Genomic DNA, 26,054 nt, shown 5'->3' with positions numbered 1-26,054 from the left:
AAATGGCTGTATAAAAAGACCATAACAATGGCAATATCAATAAAATGATAACATGGAAGCAGAAAAGTTGTCTGGGGTCAAACACTAAACAAAGAAGTATAGACAACATCTCCTAGGGATGAACCCATTTATTTGTTATTAAATACAGTGTTAAGCTCTGAATATACATGTAGATATGTATATGTATGACAAAATGGGCCAAACAAGTTGTATTTGCATTTGTATTTGTGCATACTTGTGTGTGTGTGCATGCGTGCGCACACATATGTGTGAATAATAATAATAATAAAGAGGCTACTAGAGAGAGAGCATGGGAAGGGCTGTGGGAGGTTACCTGGGAGGTGCTGTAGGGAATAAAAGGTGGAGAAAAGCAGCATGATTCTATTTTTATTAAAAATGTATTTTAAAAATTTTTGAAGGCCTATACAACAAATCAAAATCTTTCTGAACCTATTGAACAATTGCAACAAATTTAATGAGACAAATCTAATTTTGTGAACAACTTATTCTTTTCTTAATTTATTTTATCTAAAAGAAGAGAGTTTTTTTCTTTTAAAAACGTTACGTTCCAATAGAATACCACACATCTTTTTAGAACACTCTTCAGGGCTGTCTGATTCTAAGTCTGTTAATTATGTAAGCTATTTTGCAACTACTTGGTAGGTATGTGACTCCCTTACCTCATCCTAGAAATATGATTTTGCTCTGTGATTTTTTTATATTTTTTTATTCATTTTACATACCAACCACAGTTCTCCCTCCTCTCCTCCCATCCCTTTACCCCCTTTTCAGAAAGGGTAAGGCCTCCCAGGGGGAGTCAACAAAGCCTGACACATTCAGTTGAGGCAGGACTTTGCTCTGTGATTCTTGACTTTAGATGTTAGCTTGGCAGAGCTAAGCCATTGCTAGAGTCAGAAGATTTCCAAGAAAGGTTAGATGAGAATCTCAGTTGACACAGTGGAAAGGTCGGTGCTGAATGTGCATGATCACCATCCAAACACCTAAGGGTCAAGACACATCAAACAAGGGAATTCCAATCCCCTTCTCTCTTTCTTATCTGGAATAGATTCTTCTCCTTCCTGGAAAAGTAGAATTGCACCCTCTCTGGCCTTTGGACTCTAGGACTTAAGACCACGTATACCACTGGTGCCTCTCATACTCTTGGATCCTACAGATTATAACTGGGAGTTACAATTTTAATCACCTTAATTCAGAAGTGTCCAGACCTTTAAAATATTTCTTTTAGTTTTGAACATTATAATATAATAACATTATCCCCACTTCACTTTCCTTTCTCTAAACCTTCCTATATATCACTCCCTGTTTTTTAAATTCCTGACACATTGTATATATACATGTGTATTCGTAAATACATAAACACAACCTGATCAGTCTGTTTAATGTTACTTATATGTATGTTTTCAGAACTGACCACTTGGTATTGGACAACAAACTTGTATGCTTTTCCATGAGGAAGGCTATTTCTCCCCTCTTGGCATTCCTTTGTTGCCTGCAGTTCAGAGTGTATAGTTGAGGCTTCATGGGCTTTCCCCCATCTACTTTAGCATGTCTCCTGTTATTGTCCTTGTTCATCTCATGTTTTCATAGTGATGTTGGTGATGCTCTATGGCTGTAGCTTCTGACATGCCTAGGGGATACAATCTCATAGCGAACTCCCTGTTCCTCTGGCTCTTAGAAACTCTCCACACCCTCTTATGGAATGATCCTTGAACCTTAGGTGCAGGAGTGTGTTTTAGATGTGTCCGTTGGGACTGAGCTCCACAACTCTGCATTTTGTTAGGTTGTGGTTTTCTGTAATGGTCTCCATCTGTCACAAAGAGAAATTTCCTTGATGAGGGGTGAAGAATAAACTTATAGTTGAAGAACTGGAGTTAGACCTCCAGACTAGAAGCTGACTGAGTATAGTATTGGAGTATCAGGGTCTCCAGCTTTCAGGTTGCCTGTCATGTTGTCTAAGTCGATTTCTGAAATAAGTCCTTCTCATATACCTGTATGCATATCACATTCATTCTCTTATTAACAGTCTCTATTACAATTAGTTTCGATATTTTTTAGTCCACAAAACATTTTTTCTTCTCTGCTCATATAATATGTTTAATATCTGCATAAAAGCATGAATTTAGCTTCCTTTTGAAGTTCAAGACATGATACCCAGCAATCTGATGCTTTAATATGCTGACATCTTTGACCTGAGAGCATATAAGGAAAATAGAATGCAGGCAGAGTATTTTCCTGAGCTTCTCTCAGTTGCCTAAAGAGGCATCTTCCAAAAGGAATAGCATTGTCATGAAGTCCTAACCCGGGAACCTCCAGATCAAAGGAAATTAACTTGGGTCACAGGAGAAGAGACTGGAGGTTGATACCATAGGCATATCACTCTTCTTCTGAGAACTGTTCCTAGGCAACTTTTATCAACTGGTAGTCTCTTAATCTGCATAACAAGAACAACCTTATTCCCTATGTATTTACTCCCTTCATCCTCCCATAACTCATCACTACATCCCTGTAGAATCCCAAAGGCCCTATTCCCTTTGTAGCCTAGGCTGCAACATAAGTTACAGTCATCTGACCCTTCTTTGAATCTTTATATTTTGTGGCATTCCCATGTATACATGGAATTAATTTTCCCTCTCATTAATCTGCATTATGTTAAGTTAATTTGAAGCCTAGCCAAATACACTAGAAAAGTAGAGGAAACATATTTTAAATCCCCTATATTTGGAAAATGATCTTTTGGCAGTATGTTTAATTTTTACCTTCCTGGGCTTCGAAACAGAGTTGTGTTCTCACTGTCAAAGATATTTATGATTCAATACTTAAAAATGAAGCATAAAAGAAGTGCTTCACCTGCACATTATGATACATAATGTGGATCATAACTTAGAGACTCAAGCGCCATTTAGAGTTCTATTTTGTTGTGATCCATTTCTCAGTATAGTTACATGTATTAAACACATACAGAAGATCAGAGGCTATGTCGAATAACTAGAAAATTATTTTGTATATCACATGCTAAGAAAAATGAGGAACTTTTCCAGAAGCTGTCCTTTGACACATTTTTAAGATGTATTTTATCCACAAAATAAATAAGTTCTCCCCCTTTTCATGTCTGCTCTATTTTTACTTTTCATTTTTTTGTGAAAGAACACATTGTTTTTGCTTTTTTGAATATTCAAATTATTTAATTGTAATACATATTAGTCGTTATCTTCTAGTTGGTTTAAAGAAGACTTTAAAGATTCCTTATATATTTTTAAGTACCTTACTCATAGATTAAGAGTTATAGGCAGTCAGTAGCTGCTGAAGGGGGCAGAATCAGTTTTCACCAAAGATGAGCCCAGATAGGTTATCCAGTTCCAAATGGTCAGCCCCAAGCACATGCGCCTATGGACAAAACTAAATGGACAATATTTTGGTCATATTCTTTCCCCTCACCCAAATCCTCCTAGATACTCACCACTTCTCTATACATACAACTTCATGTGCATACACTCTCTCATTTTTTATTGGCCAGCTACTCTCTGGAATACCCTTTTATATGACTTGGATGTCTCCTTAAGATCCTCCCCAGCCATCGGGAGGAAGTGCAGTCTGTGATATCAGAGTCCTTTTCTCAACTCTTTCCACCATGGTTCTTACCCTAGTGTTTCCAGTATGAATTATTTAGAAAACTTAAAAAGGTAAGGAAAACATTGGCAAGAGATTCTATAACCTAAAGAAGAACAGCTACCAATTTGAGGTTTTTCAGTACATTTTAGATTTATTGTTACCTATTTGTATTGAATTTATTATTCAATTATCCATATATTATTGTTTTGTATTGAATGTTAACCAACTAAATATGTAGTTTTTGTATTTATTGCTTTATGTTTTATTGGTTATTCTTTTTTGTGTTTATACACATCTTCTGGTTTGAGTCATTATTCATAGAAAAATTGATCCACAGTTTTGATTGGATGATCAGTTTTTATACCAGGTGAGGAATCTGAGCTTCAGAGTGTAATAGAAACTGTTTATTTTTACTTCACTTTATGTTATTTTTTATTCTTTAAGAATTTCATACATGGCTACAGTGTATTTATGTTGTTTGTATCCTTCTTATTCCTCTAATATCCCCCAATGCCCTCCCAAATTCATGATATCTTCTACTACAATTATTGTTGCATATATACAAATACACTTATGAGGAAATCCCACAAGACATCACCCATAGTTGAAGAGTTATAAGCAGTCAATGACTCCAGAATTGGAGAGAATCAATTCTCACCAGAGATGAGTCACATGATCCCAAATGGTTAGCCATAAACACATGTACATATGGATAACACTGAAGAGTCTCAATAGGTAGCATTTGTTCTTCTTTACAAAAGACCAGGTACTAAAGCATTACAAGAAGTTTTCTTCTGGAAGAACTTCAGTTGGTAAAAAGGCTGTGATGTGTCATTTGAATAACTGCAAGTTTGATGAGTACATTAGTTTGAACCTGCATTTAATTTTCTCACACATTATAGATAGATAGGAGAAAAGTACTAGGGGAATCTTTGCTCCCCCACGGGACATTTCTCAACGTCTTGAGGCATTTTGGATTGTCACAGATGATGGGGAGTGTTTAAAGTATTTAGCTGGTGGAGGTAGGTGGGATCATTCAACAGCACAAGACAGTCCCTTTGCCAAATAATCTTTCAAGTCCTAAATGTCAAAAATGATGACATATAAAATCCTAGTGTGTGTGCTAATCATGCATCATACTAATATGAATTAGTGAATTTGAAATAAGTACTGTAAAAACACTACTTTGACTTTGGTAGAGTAAGATTATTGATGTCTTTGCTTATTCTCTAGAGTTTAGTGGTAAAGGCGGGACACAACAGGCTTTCAAATAATACAGGATTGGCATAGTTGTGCATAATTTGGATATATAGCATATCTTGTGATGCTTAGTGAGTAAAATCATTCTAAAGGATTGTTATAACTTGGATTTTATTTGTTTTCCCAATGGTTGATTGTTAAGTGCTTGCTTCCAGCTTTCAGCTATTGAAAAGTGAGAGAACCTTTAAGAAGTAGGGGTTAATTTGAAATGTAAGTCACCAGGGTACCTACTCATCAAGATAATTTGGAGATCCCCTAGTCTTTTTCTTTTTTGTGTGTGTCCGATATTTGCTTCACTATGACATAATGGCCTCTGCCCACACACCTCTACTTAAGTTTAAAACTGTTCACATTATCATACAAACTCTAGGTTTTTATGATAATGTGCTGGGATATAAATAACCATGAATCAAAGGAAACTTCATCTCTTTGATAGTTGATTATCACTGGCATCTGGCATTTGTTTAAGGGAAAGATAATCTTCAATCTAACTCAGCTACAAACCTTGAGATCTGTAAGAATGACCTACCTGTAAGATATACCCACTGATGCAATAGTGGCACATATGTTATAGGTAAAGAAAGTATTTTAAATTGAATTTAAGAACTACTATATGACATGGAACCTATACCTGACACTGCTTATGTGGCTATGAATCTGAGAGTAGATTGGTCCAGGGGAAACTCTAGTATTATTATTCTGCTAAGGGAACTTAGCAATAAATTAACTCCTAATGACATTTTGCTATACACATAGACCAGTGCCTCTCTGAGCTTAATTAGGGAAACTTCTTTTTATAATGGATGGAAATTAACAGAGACCCACAACTGGACAATGTGCAGAGCATGAAAGGCTTTGGAACTCTCAGTCCTAAATGGGATGTGTCTATCAAACCTCTCTCCTCAGAGCTCAGGGAGCTATGCAGAAGAGGCAGAAAGAATATGAGAACCAGAGGTGACTGACAACATCACAGAAACAGTGTCTTCCAGACTCTATAGTACAGATGTAGGTATGACCCCACAGAGAGATTGGAGCAGTGCACACAAGATTGGCACTGGTTTATACCAGGTGGAATGCCAGCTCTGAGAGGAGGATGTCCAAAGTCTAACAAAGGAGCTATTAGCAATTGATACCTGCTAATATGTTTTCTCCAATAGAGTCTCAATGGATATAACAACCACACCAGGGCAGGTCCCATGCATAGGAATATTTGGCAAACTCAAAGCAAACTTCATTTTGTTTGTGTGTGGGGGGGAGACATTTTGCTTATTTTTACTTTATGTTGGCATTTTTTGTTTTACTGTTTTGATTTTGTCTTTGTGACTTATTTCTTCCAAAGAGAATGAAGGAAGTACATAAAGTTTGTGAGTAGGAAGCTAGGGAGGAGAAGGGAGGAGTTGGGAAACGGAAATAGAATCAAAATATATTTTATGAAAAGAAATATTTTATACAAAATTCAAGCCAAGTTTACATATCCTTTGGATTTCAATAATTACTTTAATACAAAGGAGAAAAAGTTATCAGAAATTCTTGATACAGAAAGTTTGGTGATGATTTTCCCTTTTAATACAAATGACCACCTGTAAAACTTTCCAAGCACAGATCTGGAAACAAGAGAGCAATGAAAATATTTCTTTTGCATTTTTCCTTTATACAAGAAAATTACTCTTAAGTATGATGTATTATAAAAAAAAGCTATAATAACCAAATCAACAATAATAAGAACCTAAAGGGTATTTGATTTTTAATGGGATATTTGCATCACATAATGTATAGCAAAAATTACTTTGAAGCTTATTATATTTAAGAAAATTATATACTACCTAGTTATTAGTAAATAAATATGTGGTCACAAAGGGTAGTTTGCTGTTTCTCTGATACACTGGTAGTAGTGTAAGAAAATGTAGCATAATGATATTATAACCTGGTTTTCACAAGCACTGTGTAGTCACACATTACTTGTTGCTATACAGCTATTGAAAAGGCTATTATTCATCTTACATTTCCTGCAGTTTTAGTAGAGTAGCCCTACAATGTCATGCCAAGCAAAGTCTAATATTGTAGCAATTTCCCAAGATTTATAGCAATAATCTTAATCATGTCCCTCTAGCAAAACAGATGTTCAAGCGATAGAGATTCCATTTGGCTAAAAAGATCATTAGGTAAAAGAGAATATGTTTTCCCATATTTCTTAGGTTAACCCCATTGCACTTGCCTCTGAGAAGGCTTTAAATGGAATCCCATGAGTCAGATGCCATTAAGAAAATGACAAATATTTGTAGTCTCCTCCTAATGAACTTCGATCTCTTGTTTAGCAACTGCCGTGGTTTGCACAAGAGATGTCCCAGAGTCTTGAGTATGTGAGTATTTAGTCCCTAACCTTGGTGCTTTTTGAGAATGTTTAAGATACACAGTTTTAATGGTGAAAGTACTACATCATGGGGAGCAGCCTTTGAGATTCTATATTCTCACCCTACTTCCAGCTCGCTCTCTGTTTCTTTCTTGTAATAAAAAATGTGATTTCTCAATTTCTTGCCCTGGTTCTCCCACCTGCTGCTTGCTGCTGTGCTGCCCTACTAAGAAGGACCCCTCATCCTAATAGAACTGTAAGCCAAAATAAAGATTTCCGTAAATAAATTTGTGTGATGGTGTTTTCTCACAGCAATAGAAAAGTAACTAATGCATCAACCACCAATAAAAGACAAATAAAAGACAAATTGTGTTTGTGTTTGAAACGCTATTTGCCACCACCAGCATCCTGTTTCAAAATATCATGAAATTGAAACTAGTATGAATGAGTTTTAGTATTGTCTGTGATATTTTGGGTAATATTGAAGATTGTTACCAATGGAACAAAAACTTAATTGTACGCAATTTCTGTTTGTGAACCAAACCTAGAGACATATATGGAATCTTGATTTTAGAAATATAGACATACACATATACTATATGAAACTAAAAGTGGACTATAAGGGGAAAACTAAGAGTCTTAAAGAAAGGGGAATCAGAAATAACAATGGATAGAGAAGAAAAACACTGTTTTCATTCATATGCATAGGCACCCATCCAGCCACACACATGTACACATATAGACATATAATGTATAAATTATAAACACATCATGAAAGCAGAGGGGTTCCTATTTAGTTGAAAAAGTGAATCAGTAGGAGAAAGCAGGAAGGAATACGTAGTACAGAGAGGAAATATGAGCAAATACAATTAGAAGCCCATTATCTACAAACTTAAAATAAAATCAGTTTTTGAATCTTTCTTCTAGAAATATGGGTCAGATATACTTTCCTCTATTTCTCCCACTAATTAGAGCTAAGATATCTGGTTATTTTATATAATATACATGAGCAGATTATGAAAAGTAGGAGAAGATTAAAGACACTTAGGTCATAATATGTCATGGTATGGGTTCATTTCATGCCTCATATGTTCAAGGGTTATGAAACATGTCAGAAACTGAAAAACGTCGATACAAATATACAGGAGAGGCTACAATATGCATGCTTTCTCTAGGTAAACTGTAATGAAAGGGATGATATAATAAGATGGAAAAAGTCATTATTTATCCTACTTATTCAAACATCACAGAAAAATTGTTCTTGCCTGCCCATATTAGCAAAGGATGACAAACGGAGAGCCTAGATAGTTACTCTTAAAGTATAAAAACAAAGTATCACAAAAATATTAGCATTATATTAGAGGCAGTCAAACAGGAAACCAAGATTTTCATCCTTCCAGTTATTAATAAGAACAACACTCCCTAGTCCTAAAATATTTGAAGTGTCATTGAGGACAATCGCAGTATTTTGGACTTCTAGCCAACTATAATGAGACATCTCTCTACTTCTCCACTGGATTTTTCTTATATGAGGCCTTTCACCACTGTCAAGCAATAATGAGGCCATTCCTACCATGATGCTGACAGAAACTGTGGAAGAACCTGGAGTCCACATTTGACCATTAGTGGATAGCGAACCCTCACTTTGAGTGTTGGTAGAAGCTGAGTGTGTAAAACAGACTTCTTCCTTCACCTTAAAACAGTGAGATAATTTTCTCCCTTCTCTTGATGTGGGTGGTTTTAGACGAAGCCAGTCAAGACAGAATGTCTAAGTAAAAATGTTCATGTTTTAAAGGAAATTTTTTAGTCAAACCAAAGATAGGAATATCTCAAGTTAAATAAAAACAGAGGACAAAGACACACTGATTCCAAAATAGTAGCTATTACAATGAAAAACTTGTTGGACTTAATAAACTGATAGGAAGCAAGTCTGAGATAAGCTTAGAAGATGCAAGTTTGGGTTCCCTACGTTAGAGGCTGCTTGCCAGAGACAGTTGCTTCCTCTCAGTCTATCTCCCTCCCTTTTGAATTTGCCTAATCCTAGAAGGCTCCTTGGTTGGGATACTGTATTGATCACAGGTGATGTGCATCTGAATTCTCCTTTACTGCTCCCTTCATTAGGGTTACCCAAATCTTGGGGCTCCTTGCCAAGGACAGTTACCTACTCTTGGCCATTTCCCTCCCTGGGACTTTCTCATTCGTGTTGTACTGTCCACAATATCAGCTGATGAATGGATAATGAAAATGAGGCTCATTTGCACAAGCCAATATTGTTCAACTGTTAAGAAAAAAATAATTCATGCAGGTAAATAAATGGAGCTGGAAATAATTACTCTAAGTAAGACAGCCTAGATCCAGAAAGACAAATGCTATCTATTTATCACATTTTGGGATATTAACTTTGATATTTGTGTTCCATTTTGAACACCAATAGAGGTCAGAAACTAAGTAACAGGACAGTACACAGCATTCCTCCAAAGTTTCTGCTTCAAATACTTGCTCTGAATTCCTTCAACAATGTACTGTGACTTGGAAGTGAAAACCTTTTTTGGAGGTGTGGCCATTTGTAGGTTTCTTATTCTTCAGTAGAGGGCTTCCACACCCATGAATATAAAGGCAACAGTAACTGGACTTAGTGGGTTATCAAAACTAAAGAGGAGCTAAGAGAAGGACATGTTGAATAAGCCATGGGGAATTAGGGAATGGTATGTGTAGTAAGATAGGATCATATTTCATTATATGCATATAAAAATTCTCCAAGAACATAAACTATATGACTCAGCAATGATACTCTTGAACAAATATCTATAAGTATCCTCATAAAAAACTGTATTCTCATGCATAAATATTTGATCACGTATGCTTATATTGGCTTTATTCATAGTGATCCAAATCTGGAAACAACCCAAATAGCTATCAACTGATAATGGTTCAATAAGCATTGGTACATATGTATCACATACTAATGCTAAACACCAACAATTAAAGAACAAGCTGGTGATTAATGGATAATGTAACTTGGATGACTCACTGGGGAAGTAAGATGAATGTAAGCTAGTTCCAAAGATTAAACATTGTTAACATTGTCAATATGACGTAATTACAAAATAGATTACAATTTAAGAACTTGGTTGTTGCTATAAAAAGGAACATGAATGATCTTATCAGTAGATCCCCGCTTTTGTCATGATAATGTATCAGTATTAGTACACTAGGTGACATAGTACAGGAAGTTTTGCCTCTTCAGGAACCTGAGTGGAAAGTACATAATATCTTTCAGTAGCAATGTTTTTCTCTTCATTGAATAAATTTCAATTTATTTATTTTTATATGTTACTTATTATTATTGTATATGTGTGCCCATGTTTAATGTGTACATGTAAGTATAGGCACATGTGTGCCATAGTGCGCAAGCCATGGTGCACATGCGAATGTCAGAGTTCATCTCCCTCAATCAGTTCTATCCTACCCTGGGCTCAAAGAATTGTACTTAAAATGTCAGGCTTGCTCAACAAGCACTTTTACTTAATGGGCCATCTTGCCCATCCTTCATATATTATTTCTTACACTCAAATAAATGTGAGTGTACAGCTGTCTCAATAAAAAGATTACTTATAAAAGCTTCTTTGCATGTAAAAAATGAAAATAATACAGCAAATCAAGAAGAATGTGATGTTTGGGTTTACCTTTCAAGACATGAAAGGACCTTAGTTATTTGGCCTTGGGAAACTATAGTGGATTTCTGGATGAGACAAGTCAGGTTTTTCTACATATAGAATTGATGTTTAATGCTTTCTCTTTCCTATATTTGGAACAAAATAATATGTGTCCAGGAACGTGCTAAAACTTGAACCAATGGAATCCTAAAAGAGGACTGAAGAAAAAATTGTCAATATGAGAAATCTTTTTTGACTTATTTGTTCATCAAGGATAAGAATTTCTATCTTTAATTTTGACCCAAAGGTTCTGCAATCTTTATGAATAAAAAATAGATATTCATGTTGAAAGCATTATAGAAATTATAAAGATAAACCTACTGTGTGTTGTAATTTGCTATCAAAATAATGCTAGCTGTTTTGAAGCTGTTTGAAATTATTTAAAAAATGAAATGTCAATTATTTGTTTGATTTTTGTTTTTGTTACACAGTCTTTCTATCTACCCTGGACTAATTATAATCAACTTAAGTGTGTGTGTGTGTGTGTGTGTGTGTGTGTGTGTGTGTGTGTGTGTGTTAGCTTTGAGGTTGTGGCAAGTTAGTGCTATTTCTACATTTTTTTAGCTCATGCTTGGTCAGAGGAAGAAAAACTCATTTTGAAAAAAACCAGAAATATTTGATAAAATTAAATCTAGTTCAGTAAACATATGGCCAGATGGTGAATCAATATTTTTATTTAAGTCACTCAATAAATAATTTATAATGAAATTTAATCTTATATAATCTTTCAAAATGAAATAAAACACCTTGTTATTTGTCCTTTTCATAAAACAAGTAATGTTAAATGGTATTATGGTGGATATAGTTTTTGTAAAGGTCAAGTGTTTTCAAAGTCCATCCATGGAAAATGTAACAGTTTTCTTAGTTTATCTTTATTCTCCCAAATGATAGAAGGCAAAACAATACAACATGCTGCTTTGTTAAACTGGATAAAAGGATACACACACACACACACACACACACACACACACACACACACAAGCACAAACATACACACATAGGAAGAGAAGCGGGGGACATAACAGGGTCACAGGCTTCTGGGTCAATTCTTTTTTTTAAATTTTTTTTTATTTTTGAGATTATGATTACAGTATTTTTCTCTTTACCTTCCTCCCCCTTCTCCTTGCACCTTTTCAAATTCATAGCCTGGTATTTCATTGACATTGTATGCATGTATGTATATAAAATATACTCCTAAATATATCCAGCTTGGTCTGTATAATGCTACATATATGCAGGTTTCAGGGCTGAACGTTTGACACTGGATAACCCCCTGAGTGTGCTCTTCCCTGGGGAAGACTGTTTTTCCGTGTTCTCAGCATTCTTTAGTTGCCCATAGTGTCCAAACTCCATCAGACATGCCAAACAAAGTGGACGTGGAAAAGTCCACAAAGCCTTAAGCCTACACAGAGAACTTCAGGGGTTACTTCCATTCATGTGAGACTTAACTATTTAGATTCTGAGCTATTAGGACAACTCGGTAAAACATGAAAATCCTTTCTACATAATGACTTATATTGTGGTCTGTGTGTTGTACCTACGTACACAGAAAAAAAAATATCTTTACGGGGATTTCAGAGTAGTGATAGTCTAATTGTTTAGGTCTGACAGTTTTTAATCAATTTTACTATTATTAGTTCCCTTGTGACAAAATGCAAAGTCCTCCTCCTCCTCCTCCTCTTCTTCTTCTTCCTTCTTCTTCCTTCTTCTTCTTCTTCTTCTTCTTCTTCTTCTTCTTCTTCTTCTTCTTCTTCTTCTTCTTCTTCTTCTTCTTCTTCTTCTTCTCCTTTGAGACAGGTTTCTCTGTGTACCTCTGGCTGTCTTAGAACTCACTTTGTAGAACACTCTAGCCTCGAACTCACGCATCTGGCTGTCTCTGCCTCCCGGGTGCTGGGATTAAAGGTGTGCAACACCTCTACCACCACTTGCCTCTGGATGAAATTGCATTGGCTGAGTTGAACACCTCAGGAATTTTCAGTTAAAATACTGACAGCTCTTTTTCATTACTGTGCCAGAATACTTAACAAGAAGCAACTGAAAGGATAGAAGATTTCTTTGGATCCATAGCTTCACAGAATAGTCCATCAAGGCAGGAAAGGCATGTTGATGGGAGTGGTTCATCTTGCTCATCTGAATGGATCAGGAAGCAGACCATGATGTGCAGTAGGGTTTTTCCCATTATTTATTTCTCTCTGAATACCCAAATTTGTCACCCATTTATGCCTTGGGCAATTCTTAATCCAGTTAGATTGACAATATAAATTTACCACCACAGCAACCACTTGAATTTTGACTGAAGTTTCAGGAACATTTAAAGATGACTCACTTACATGGCCATTAGTAGGAGGCCCTAGTTCTTTTTTTTCTCCTTTTTTATTTAGAAACAATCATTTTACATATCAACACCCCAGTTGTCTCTCTCTCCCATCTTCCCATGCCCCCTACCAATACCCCAACCCACCCCCCACCCACTCCCCAGGGACAGTGAGGCCTTCCATGGGGGATCAGTAAAGTCTGTCACATCATTTGGGGAGGGCCTAGACCCTCTGTCTTGTATCTGGGCTGCAATAGTACCCTTCATAGGGAATGGGCTCCCAAAGCCCATTTGTGCACTAGGGAAAATTATTGGTTCCACTGTCAGAGGACCCATAGACTGCCAAGGCCTCCTAACTTGCTCCCACATTCAGAAGGTTTGTTTGTTTCCAATGCTGGTTCCCCAGCTTTACGACTGGGGTCCGTGTGCTCTCACTAGGTCAGGTCAACTGTTTCTATGGGTTTCTCCAGCACAGCCTTGACTCCTTTGCTCATTCCTACTCTCTCTGTATAACTGAATTCCATGAGTGTGGCTCAGTGCTTAGTTGCGGGATTGAGTGCCTTAATTGCCATCCTAGAGCCTTCATCTAGTAGAAGATGGAGGCCCTATATTTTCACTGTGTGTTATACTTTCATTTTTGCTCTCTCGACAAATCCACTTACAAAAAGCAACATAGGGGAATAAAGGGATTATATGGCTTACAATTCTAGGTTACAGTCCATTATTGCAGGGAGGTCAATGCAGAAGCTTAAAACATCACATCCACAGTGAAGAGCAGAGGTGGAACTGCAGTGGTGGGCAGGCTTCCCGGTAGCAGCCCATAGTGGGCAACCGGTAACCAAATTACAGCATAGTGTGGTGTTTTGGCTACCTGTCACTGAGCCATGGAAAATGGCACTGAGATCAGCTGCAAGATCTGGAGTGGCATTAAGGGGAAATTGGGAGAACGGGAGCTTATGTGGGCTTCATGGTGTGTTAGATAAACTTTAGTCTGTTGCAATGGAACCTTCCAGTCTAAAGTCTTCTGATACCAGTATCTTTGAGAGCAAAGTGCCTTCAAACAAGATGAGATAGGGCATGAAACTGCAGTCACTCCGCTTGCCCTTTCGAACTCTAGACAGGAAAAAGGGGATTCCAGAGTTTCTGCAAATTCAGAGGAGCAGGAATTTACCGACGTCAGACAGACTCGTGATGCTGGAGCTTCAAACCCAGCTAATGTCAACAGTGAAGCCTCTGGGGGAACCAGCAGCCTTTGAAGACATGATTGCTATCAAGCCAGAACTAGATGATCTCATTGATGAGGACCTCAGTTCTGTGCAAGAGAATTCCTTATCTCAGCAGAAACCTACAGTTACATATGCATACGGTTCTTCTCATCCCTCTATTGAGATTTATCAACCATCTGCAAGTAGAAATGCAGATACTGGTACTCATTCAAACAGGCTGTGACATCAGCAGTTGCAAAACAGGATTCACAGCCAAGCAACTGGATGTAGAGAACAGTCAGTATACAAACTGGATATTTGTGTGAAACCGAAGTGCTTAGCAGCATAGGAGAAACTTACAGGTCCTTCTTCACAAACAACTTAGATAAATTAGTACTGAGGTAAAAAAAACTTTCAGGAAAGAAAGTCTACTGCTGTAATCTTAGTTGTTAAATCAAAACAACAACAACAAATCAGTCATGATGGAGCAGAGGAGGAGGATGCTTGTTATGACTCCTAAACAGGAAGCATGCCCAGTAACTTGTTTGTACCAGCAAAGTCTAACAGAAGTTCCACAGAAACAGACAAAGCCAGGTGATCCCAGAACTTGCAAGGAAAAATAACTAGCAGAAATGGTCCAGGAAGCAAAGGAAGACAGCAAAAAACAAAAACAAAAACAAAAACAAAAACAAAAAAGTGGAAGGAACTAAATACAGGCAATTGTTATCCTAATTGGTAGAAACAGAAATGAAGCAAAACAACTATAACATGGAACCCACGGTCCACACAGACCAAAGATCTTTATTCTGAAGAAGCCAAAACTGTCTGAGGAAATACTACTAAGACCAAACAGGAGTTTGGAATGAGGCCCGTACCCTGTGGGTACATGCAGGACACTTTATGCAGGTACAAAATCATCTACAAACACATAAAGTTGCAAGTCCCAAGTTTATAGTGACACTAGATAGTATCCCCAGCCTACCAGGACATATCAGATTAGCATGAGATGTGCTTTGAATGAATCTGCTACACTAACCTGCAGGCTCAAATGAGGGACTCAGAGGTCTCCTCCACCCACAGTGCTACAGCTGATGTTCAGAGGGCTTGATGGCCTGAGTGGCAGAGAAAGTATAAAAACTTTGGAGCACAGCAAGGACTGGCTTGCTTGTAAAACTGAGCTTGAGTAAGTGAACCACCATGCCATCTTGACCTTTCAAAGCCTTCCCAAATTGTAGATTTGCTGAAAAATGTTTGCTTGTGCATGCAAATTCTAAATCTTATGTATTTGTGTATGAAACCAGATTGTTCCTTCACTCACATGAGTAACATTCCAGTACTCCTCACACACTAGTTTCATCACCAGTGCCATCTTCTAAATGGTCAGTTCTGTTACTTCACAGTTTATAATAAAACAGAATGTCCCTTCCACCATTCAAAAAACTATAGGCTTAATACTCAGTGTACCGGAACAGACTTTATCATCTCATCATTATTTACTGTGCCATGGGTCATTTCTTCCTATGGATTTGACTTCAAAACAGTGAATGAAACCATGAGCCTGCCTGACAGAAAACCATGAAAATTGAAAGCGTTCCTTTTCTGATGAAAGATAATCTGCAGAACTTGTCACATCTTTGAAATTCAGAATATATTGATTTCATGAATTGAATTTTATCACATAACTGGTGTCTAAATTCTTAAGCATGTAAGTCATTTATTAAGTGTGTAAGTGGTGAAGTGTAACTTTATTAAGTGGTTTTAATTTTTAACTATGGAAAAGGCAATTGAAAGAAAAGTCAAATTCTATTAAACATTTGTGACTTGCTTTAAAAAATAGACATGCTGTCACATAAACACTTGCTATTAAGATACAGTGATTCCCAAAATTGTCATGATATATGCTCCTGGCAGTAACAATCTACTTCAGAGAAGGTGATGAGCTTGTTTAATATTCTTTCTCCAATAAACAAAAAAATATTGTACACTTAAATGTAAGTTTCTCTGTGTAGATAACTTACAAAAGGCAAATCTTTGTAATATCATTACACTCTTTTAAAATGTGCCTTATTTTATGAAAAAAAAGATACAGTGATTCCTTTTATTTGCAATGAAGAAATAATTGTAGCATGGTGCAAGCAACTGTGTACAACACTCACTTCCCTCTAATTATTCTCATCCAAAATAATATGACTTTTAAATGGGTAATAAAATAAAAGTCATGGACTAGTCTTCCAGCATTTCAATGTGGACAGAAAATTTATCTTTGGTCCAGTAAAGCAAAGTTTCTCTCATATGTACCAAGTTGACAGCAGTGATCTAATTTAGTCAATCAAGTATCACTGTTCAAAGGATTCATGCTTAATGGATGAAATGGTAAATGGATTCTTTCCATTAAAAATGTGTTACATTTTGCTCTGTGACATTGAAGGGACACAAATTGCTGCAAATACATTCACTTTGTTCATAATTTTTTTTGCAGCCAAACAAATCCATTGTAACCTAAGAGCAACAAATTGTCTGGACAGTGTATCATAAAGCTCAACAAGCCAAATATCACAACATAATTGGCAATATAGAAAACAATTTCAGACTTAGGAGAGAAATGCTTATTTTATAATTGAAGCAAGTATATCCCATATACAAGGTATAAGCTGCGTTATGGTGGGGAGATTTGCTTCATGATTTTCACTGTCCCAAATTGAGATTCCTGCTTGATTCCAGAGTTCTGCCTTTAGTGGAGAAATGTGATGTGTTAGAAATTTCTAAGAACAGAATGGTTGTTCTTTTGAGACTTGGATTTAGCCTGATGTTGCATTCCTTATGTTGGGTTTACAAGAGAAAGAAGTGTCAGAAGAAAAGCAAACAGTCTGTCCAGTCATACCAAAGAATCTTTTGTCTCAGAGTACCATGATGATTTATTAACTATCTCAGTTGATTCGAAACGTTCCTGAAAGTTCCACATTTCCTTGGAATCTAGCTCCACCACTCTGGTTAGGATAGGAAGAATTAAATTGAAAAGTGAGCATGCCTAATCTTAAGACTTATAAAAATTCATTTAGCCTAAATTCTGTTGATAAAAAATGTGTTTTTTGAACCACATTAGTGTATTCTGAGAAACAAAGATGAGAAAGTACTCTAAAGGTGAAAGACAGTCAACATCAGAAACATGACCTTGAATACATTTTAAGTTTTCATCTGTTGGGAACAGATGTTTTTACACAAAAATGAAGGAGTACAAGGGAAGGCTTTTAATTATTAAATAAAGAACACTCTAACTCAAAATAACAAATAGTACCATAGGTGATAGACCTTCCAGGACTAGTTTCTCACCAAATTATTGGATGAAATATGCATCACCTATACTGTATTCAAAATCTAAAAGGAGGGCACTTTCTAGGAACTCCAAAGACATCCTTTCCCTGGTCTAGAACTAAATAATGATCAGCTCAATACTCAACTGATGTTGGTTCTTTTGTTTCATTCAACATTCTCCTTATTCACATACCCTTGTTCTATTTTCCTCCATTATTGTACATTTAGATCTCTCTATATAGTAGGCAGAGGCACTCTTTTTTCCTTCTCTTTTATCCTCAGAAATCACAACACAGAAGTTGATGAACAATGGATACTCAATAAATGGATGTCAATAAAATGATAACATGTTATTGGTGCCAAAACATACAAGTTTAACAGGTTCTAATTATACCCTTCTATCTCTGCAGTCCACCATAGAGTACTATCTTGATTGTGAGCTTACTGTATACTTTACATTTGTACTGGTATCGATAGTAATGAAAGGCACAGTTCTTCCCTTTAAAAGTTGTAGCTTAATCATGAGGATAAAAATGAGAGAATATGGAGGATTATTATTATTGTTATTGTGTGTGAGAGAAAGGAAGAAAAGGAGAAAGGACAAAGAAGAATGAAGAAGAGGAGGAGGAGGAGGAGGAGGAGGAGGAGGAGGAGGAGGAGGAGGAGGAGGATCAGGGTATGTGGAGTTTAGAAGACAACTTTTGGTAGTCAGTTTTCTCCTTCCATTGTGAGTCAAAGAACCACACTCAGGTTGTTATGTTTGTAAGGGAAGTGCTTTTACCTACTGAACCATGTTGATGGCCTCTTAATGTCTTGCTAGAAGGTAAAAGTCATAGGCTTTATGAATTCAGATAGGTAGTATTAGTGGAATTTACCTGATTAAATGGAGTATCTTGTCAGAGAAGCTACTAGTAATTACCTTTAAAAATATTTAACTCATATTAGAATCCTTGCAAATACTAAGAGTGACAGCTAAGGAACTTGAAGGCATCAGACAGTGCCCTGAGCAAGGTAAGAAATCAACCCCAAACACCTAGTATGAAAAAATGAGGATAAATGAGGAAGAGGGGGGCTTGACTAGCTCATGAGCCTGACAATATTCAAACTGTAGAAGGCATGTGAGAAAAGTGCAGAATTTAGGATACACATGTTGGGAGGGAATAGTGAAATTAAAATAGAAGACCAAAATTAACAGAGTGAAATCTCCATTTAAATTTGGGGAGGTCCCAAGTGTCAACCTTATAAATTAAGAATGATTTTTCTAGACAGTGAAGACCCATTGGTTTCTGATTGACTTTTCCTACAATCTTACATATCTGTAGTCATTTTCATGAACACGGACATATCATGTGCTTGAATTTGACAAACACTGTCCTGAACAAAAATGCAGGCAACAAAATATCATTTTAATCTAAAGTTACTTATTAAGTGGTTGGATATTTTCTCTTTCTAGATCCAAGCTCTTAGTCCCTACCTTAAAATAGCTGAAGCAAATGGCTGTTTTGATAGACACAGCAAATGTAGCTGTAAAGATATATACCCAGTCAAGGTCAAGGAGAAATGGAATGCTGGGTTGTCATTGCGTGGCGTTACATTCTCTCATCTTTTATGACGTTCTTAAATTCTAAAATAGCAATTAGCTATTAAATTCATCTAAAACATGCAATGTGCTAAGTGCTATATAAAATCTGTACACTATCTCAAGTCTTTGCAGGAGATTACGCAAAATTGAAAAGTAATAAAGTTAAGAGAAAAAGTTTGTGAGGAGAGGAAGGGCAAGGAGGCAGAGCTATGATTTCTAATAATCCAAGAAGGTTGGGGAAAAAACAGTCACATAGTAAACTTCCATAACTACAGGTAAGAGAGAAATTGAAATTTCATTAAGGAGAAGTGGAATACAGAATGTATACTATAAAATGAGTACCTCAGGGCACATAAAGATACAGACTTCATAGAATCACAGAGCAATAAAAAGTCTTAAATATCATGTGTCCTTTTCCCTGATCTTCATGCAAAACTTCACCTCAGCCATCTCAGACAAGAATCTCTCCTGTTTGAAATCCAAATGTAAAACAGCCCAGAGGTAATTTCACAACCTCTGAAGTAATGTATTCTGATGTTTGACAGCCTTCACTGCCAGTAAATGATTCTTAAACTTTCTTTTGCTATATTGTCATTTCCTGTGTCTCCACCCTATCTGCAGATGGGGAGCATCTGGTCCTAATGATTGTCCTTCAGGTCCTCAAAGATCATTACTAAGTCACCTCTTAGCCAGCTCTTCTATGGAATGAACAGTCTCAATTCCCCCTTGGTTCCCTTCTTCAACTTATTTTCCTGTTGTTTATCATCTCTGCTCTGGGATTGCTTCATAATAAGAAAAACACTCTTGCTGTCTTTCATGCCAAACTGTCATACAATTGAAGCCCCAATTAACAAAAAAAATATCATATATCTACCTAAATCCTCAGGCCAAGAATATTTCCTAAAAACCAGCTTCCTTTTCTTGATGATAAATACCAGTGGAAATTCTTACTTAACCTAAAAAATAGCACTTCTCTGAGGAATTGAACTGTGTAGAAGAATTATTTCTGGTGTGGGCAGATATCAACCTTTCCCCGCTCGGTTTTCACGGGTAAATTGTGTGGTTACATAAAGAGAAGTTACTCAAAGTGATATGGACCTAGGAAATTTTGCTGACTTACAAAGCCTCAGGCAAAAGTTATGTGCCTGAACTCTGAACTCATCTTTTCTAGTTCTTTTCTGTAATGGAGATATTACCATGATAGAAGGAAATATACCAGGCCTACAAGTTATAAAGTGACACTTTCCCAAACCTCAGAGATAAAGACTGTCCCAGGGTTAAGAAAGTCATAATCAATTTTAAAAATATTTGACCTATTAAATACTGTAAGTCAGTAATAATCTGCAATATCAAGCACACAAGTTAGATGGAAGATTTATTTGTTGCATCTGAGACAATATAGTTTATTTACATAATTATATATTATGTCCTTTGAAAATTATTGATAGAACATGTCTTCACTTATAACTGCTAGAATTTAGACCTAAGCACCATAGTACTCTCAATCCAGTAGAGCATTTTGTACTGTATTCTACAATGTGGGCACTGGCAATTTCATGTCTTCTTAATGGTGGCCAGGAAGTATGCAAATGTGATGTTGTTTATGGAAGAGGTTGGCCCTATTAGACACACTTTCTAATAAGTTGTCTTGGTCATGGTATTTGATCATAGCAACAGAAATGTAAATAATACAAGGGGACTTGGGAAAGGTTAGGGAAGGTCCATGGGAAGGGATGCAGGGAGGAACTGGAAGTGGGGAAGTGATGTAATTGTATTTTAATTAGAAATGTAAAAACAAATAAAAAACACAAAGAGTCCTAGTCTAGCCTAAAGAGTGCTCCCAGAATGATACCAGTATGTAGAGGAGTAGAGTTCTCTCTCTCCTCTGCATCATAGTGTGCTTTCCCTTGGATGTTGCTTTTCTGGAAACACACTGCAAATTTGGCTTGCTATCTTTTGCCTCCTACTCCTAGTTGCTATTTTAATTTTATTTTTAAAATATCACAAGAATATTTATGTTTTTATGCAGAGTTGAACATGTGTTTGGGCACATGCTGAGCCAGAGGTCAACCTTAGGTGTCTTCCTTGGCTTTTGAGAGAGTCTCTCATTGGCTTGAGGCCTGTCAATTTCTCTAAGCTTAGCTGGCCAGTGAGCTCCAGTTATGAGCCTGTCTTTGCATCTTTTTGTGATGAGATTACAAATATGTGCCTCAATCCTAAATTTGTAGTGTAGATTCTATGAGTGAAATATAGATTAAAACGCTAGTGTGGAAAGTACTTATTCTACAGAACTGTCATCCTAGCCCCTACTCGATTCTATTTGGAAAGATGGAATCCTAAGAATATTTCAGATACCTTTTCTCTTTCCTCTGGGAGGACTATGACAAACTTTACCCTAAGGGCTTCATTCCTCTTGCTGCATGTTTTCAGTCACATTTCTTGTGAGAAAGTCCAGAGAAGCCCCATGAAAACAAATGCACTGAGATGGTCTGAATGATCTTCTGGTGTTCACAGACAAGTGGCCTGCCCCTTGAACTCTTTCATTTTTACCCTCAAGTTGAGTCCCTGTACTTTTTAACTTTGACTTCTACCTCTCTGTGGCTTATGTATGCATTTAAATGATATGTGTACTTGGGCGCTTTGTACTTTGTTATTTAAACCGAACATGCTTCAAAATTCTTACAGACTGTTATTTATTATTGAAAGGAATATGAGTAATCCAGATTGAACCTAGATTTTGTTAAAAGAGGATCATCTGAGATAGTAATTGTAGTAGAGTTTATTCAATCTTTAACTGACAATTCTAGTAGTTCATTGCAATCTTTTGTTGGTTTCAGGTAATTTCTGGAAGTTCCTCACACATTGTCTTCTTTTGCTCTACTGAGGTTGGGTGGAAGAATTAGTTCAATCCAAGAATTCTAGGTAAGAGATTGCATCTTAAGTGAATATTATTGACTTACTAAAGCAAGATCATAGAGGTAACTTCATGGAAATCAGTTGATGACAACTACATCTTTTTAAAATCTAGAATCATAAAACATAGTAAGCAAAGATCTGAAAGTGGTATAGTAGATTTTGTTGCATATTAAATCTAATGCTCATGTATAAACAACTCAGGAAATGTTACTTTAACAGTCTAAAAGCCTCTATATAAAACTTTAAATAGCCTGATGATTTCCCTAATTCACTGCTGCCACCAGGTTGGCATGGGTCTGAGATGGTCCTGGAAGTTTGTGGTCAATGGCAGTGGGAACCATAACCTGTCACTACTTTCTTGACACCTTCGGTACCTTAATATGAACCCTCCACACTCCGGTAATTACACGAGCTTGGTGGCCAACTCATCATTGTCTTTTGCCAAAGGAAGAATCACAGTTTTGTTTTGTTGCCTTGGAAAATGGAAAACACTACTGTATCTCTGGGCCAAGTAAGTTGAACACCTAACAGCCTCCCCCTTAGTAAAGAATTCTTCAATGTCGTAGAGATGCAGTCCTAGGAGAGTTCAAATTCATCATCTCCTTCTGTTACTGTTTATGCAGAGGATTTTTCTCTGCAGATTCCCTGAAACATCACGGACCCGATGAAGCAGAGTATAGTTAAAAAGGCACATCTCCTAATCTAATGATTAATTTTCATTTCAGAAATTCATTTTTCTGTTTTTCATTTCCTTATCTTTACTTTTATTTAATTTTTGTTTGCTTCAAAAGGTCCTTTAAATTTTATTTTTACATTTTATTTATTTAAGGTCTTTTTTTTCTTAACAGTCAGAGACAACCTGAACAAAGCAAGTAGGATATGTTCATAGCATGTTAAAGCACAGGCATTCCCAGGAGCCCAGAATTATGCACTGAAACTTTTCTATTGTTCATAATTTCTGCCAGTAAAGAACAATTACAAGCAGTAGAAACAGTACTGATTGTTCTTTGCAGCTTACATTTTTTATTAGTAAAAATGCCATCATTAATTTTCAAACAATCACAAGCTCTACTGTTCCAGAAAAGTTATTTTTGCATTAATGTGAATAAAAGTATCAAATGCTTACCGCACTGAAGGGATTTTGCCTGTATTAGCATGATTCTTCCTAACCATGATATGAAGTAGGAATAGAAATTCCATTTTATCAAAGTGGCACAAATCTCAGAGAACTAAAATTGAGAATTATATATTCCTTTTCTTATATGTAAACTATTTGTTTTGTTTCTAGGGCTACTGAGTCTCCATACTACCTTATCATGTTTAACTTGTGATCAAGGAATATTGGCAAGTCAGTTGGAAGAGTTACGGAGTGTGTTGGTCAAGTCCTCTAAGTAATGAATGCCATGGCAGAACAAGACATATAAGAAATTTACTGAGGACATGAAGAAAAGAGGAACAAAAGCTAGGAAAGGGATAACTGAAGTTGGGAAAGACAACTGGTTGTGATACGATTGCAATTCTTGTAAGGGCAAGAATTTTCCTAGTTTTTCAAGATAGGGTTTCTATGTGTATCTCAGGCTGTCCTGGAACTTGCTTTGTACCCTAGGATAGCATCAAACTCAGAGATCCACCTGCCTCTGACTCCGGAGTGCCAGGCATAAAGGAATGAATGCAACACCATTGCCTAGCTAACCAGTCTTAAGGCAGAGGAATTATAAGAGTATTATTGTAAAGTCAGTGGGAATTTCTTTCAAAGTCACCCTGTATTTCTCAGGGATGAGATGCTCTAGTGCCACTGACATGCTCACTTATTGTCTGAAATCAACCTGTAAGAAATGTGTGCCTCAGTGTAAGAAAGATTCAGAGCACAGCAGCTAGAACTATCAACTATGTTCCTCGTGGTACAACAAGAAAATGACAGAGTTTCATTGTTGCTATGGGGGTACAAGGTGAATTTGATTAAAGGCTCAATGGAGGCCTTTAGCCTAATTAGGAAGGTTCATTTAGTCACATTGTACTAAGAACTACACTCTGTTTTAATTGTTTATGGGGGTTTGTTGTTTTTGTTTTGTTTTGTTTGTTTGTTGTTTTGCTTTTCAAGACAGGGATTCTCTGTGTAGACCTGACTGTCCTGAAAAATAATTCTGTAGACCAGGCTGGCCTCAAAATCACAGGGATCTGCTTGTCTCTGCCTTTCCAGTATTGGAAATAAAGGCATGAGCCACCACTTCCCAGCTTGTTTATGATTCTTTTTTTTGAGCATATTAATCATAGTTTATTATAGCGAGACCAAAAGCAGGGAGACAGACATAAGGTAAGAGAGAAGATGGGAGAGAGAGCGAGCATAAGTGGGCAGGTGTCTGTCCTTTAAAGGGTTCCTTTGCACCTGCATGCAGACTGGTTCTCATGGAACTCTGGGCTGGCCAGAGCGCTGCCTGAGTGCATTCTGCCAGGTAACAGGGCAGGCCAGCATAATGCCTGAACCTTTCATTCCCACCTTTATTCATGATTAAAAGGAGGTGGGGCTGTTAGACATTGCAGGTTAGGGAATAAGGACATTGAGTTCTTAAGACTGCTTTCTGTTGACCTGGGGGGCATTGACCATCTTTGGGAGAACATGATAAAGCTGGGGTGTTGCCACATCTGGAGTAGCTGGTTGTTCCATCGCATTCCTGGCTATGTTGAACTCTGGCACTTCTGTAGGTCTGGCAAGATGTTAGCAGAGTAGAGGAAAAGTTGATTTCACCATCCTCTTGTCCATAGAAGAGTCCTTTGCTGCAGTTGAGGTAAAGGGCAGGGTTGGTCAGTGGATGGAGTTTCTTCAGTGTCCACCAGTCTTCTTGGAGGAAATGGGGTTGTGCCAGTAACTGGCCTGTCTCTTTATTATAAAAAGCTTTTTAATAAAACACTTAAATGTCATGTTCTCTAGATCTCTGAGCATTTGAGGGCTCTTTGTCTGTTTAGTATATCTTAGTAGACAAAATTTATCTTTAGTGTCTTAAGCACATAGGTAACTAGAGAAAAATCCCCTTTTGTAATGGAAACTTTACCTTTGTAAACAGCTTACAGGAAGGACTTGGTGCCATAAATATTTTGTTAATTTGAAATAGACCCTTATAACTTTAAATGTTTACCATCACTTAAAGATACAATAATTTGGAAACATTTGATATTTAGTATAGTTGAATTTAAATTGTATATAAAGTTACCTTATATTTCTGTCTACAGCACATCTGTCTCTTTAAATCTGTCTATCTGGTACAATGTACGATCAGAAATTGCACTCTTGTTCCTTTCTTCTTTTACCCAATCCTTTTAAATATCTCTATATGTATGTGTATATGTATCTGCTGTTGTGTGATGGTGTGTCAGTGTAATTTGTTTGATAAAGAGCTATTAACTAGGAAGGAAGAGGTGAGATGGGACTTGTAGAAAGAGAGCTTTGGGAAAAAGAAAGGAAGAGTCACCAGCCAGATGGAGAGGAGGCAAGATGGATAGTACAGACTAAGGCTAATCAAGTCACATAAAAATGTCAATTAAAAGATATTGGTTAATTTAAGTTATATGAGCAAGTTAGAAACAAGCCTAAGCTAAGGCCAAGTTTTAATAATTAATAATAAGTCTCTGTGTCATTGTTTGTGACCTGGAGGTCCCGATGAGAAAGTTTATTTACAGATAGCCCTAAAATTGCATAGCCAGAAAATACATCTAGTTTTATATCATTAAGAACAATATAATCTACAGGCCAGTAAAGTAGTTTGATAAGTAA

At 36.7% G+C, this 26,054-nt stretch overlaps 1 protein-coding gene and 1 pseudogene across 1 annotated transcript in view; one reads left to right on the top strand and one right to left on the bottom strand.

Moving 5' to 3' along the window:
• Nucleotides 1-26,054, bottom strand: part of Il1rapl2 (interleukin 1 receptor accessory protein like 2) — a 1,115,671-nt gene that overhangs the window by 83,553 nt on the left and 1,006,064 nt on the right. The window lies entirely within an intron of this gene.
• Nucleotides 14,155-15,662, top strand: LOC110342150 (annotated as a pseudogene).

The sequence above is a fragment of the Mesocricetus auratus genome, unplaced genomic scaffold (genome assembly GCF_017639785.1).
Source record: "Mesocricetus auratus isolate SY011 unplaced genomic scaffold, BCM_Maur_2.0 Super-Scaffold_100003, whole genome shotgun sequence".
In the NCBI taxonomy this organism is placed as follows: Eukaryota; Metazoa; Chordata; class Mammalia; order Rodentia; family Cricetidae; genus Mesocricetus; species Mesocricetus auratus.
The sequence above is the reverse complement of the archived record's forward strand: the minus strand, read 5'-3'. Positions and strand labels throughout refer to the sequence as shown.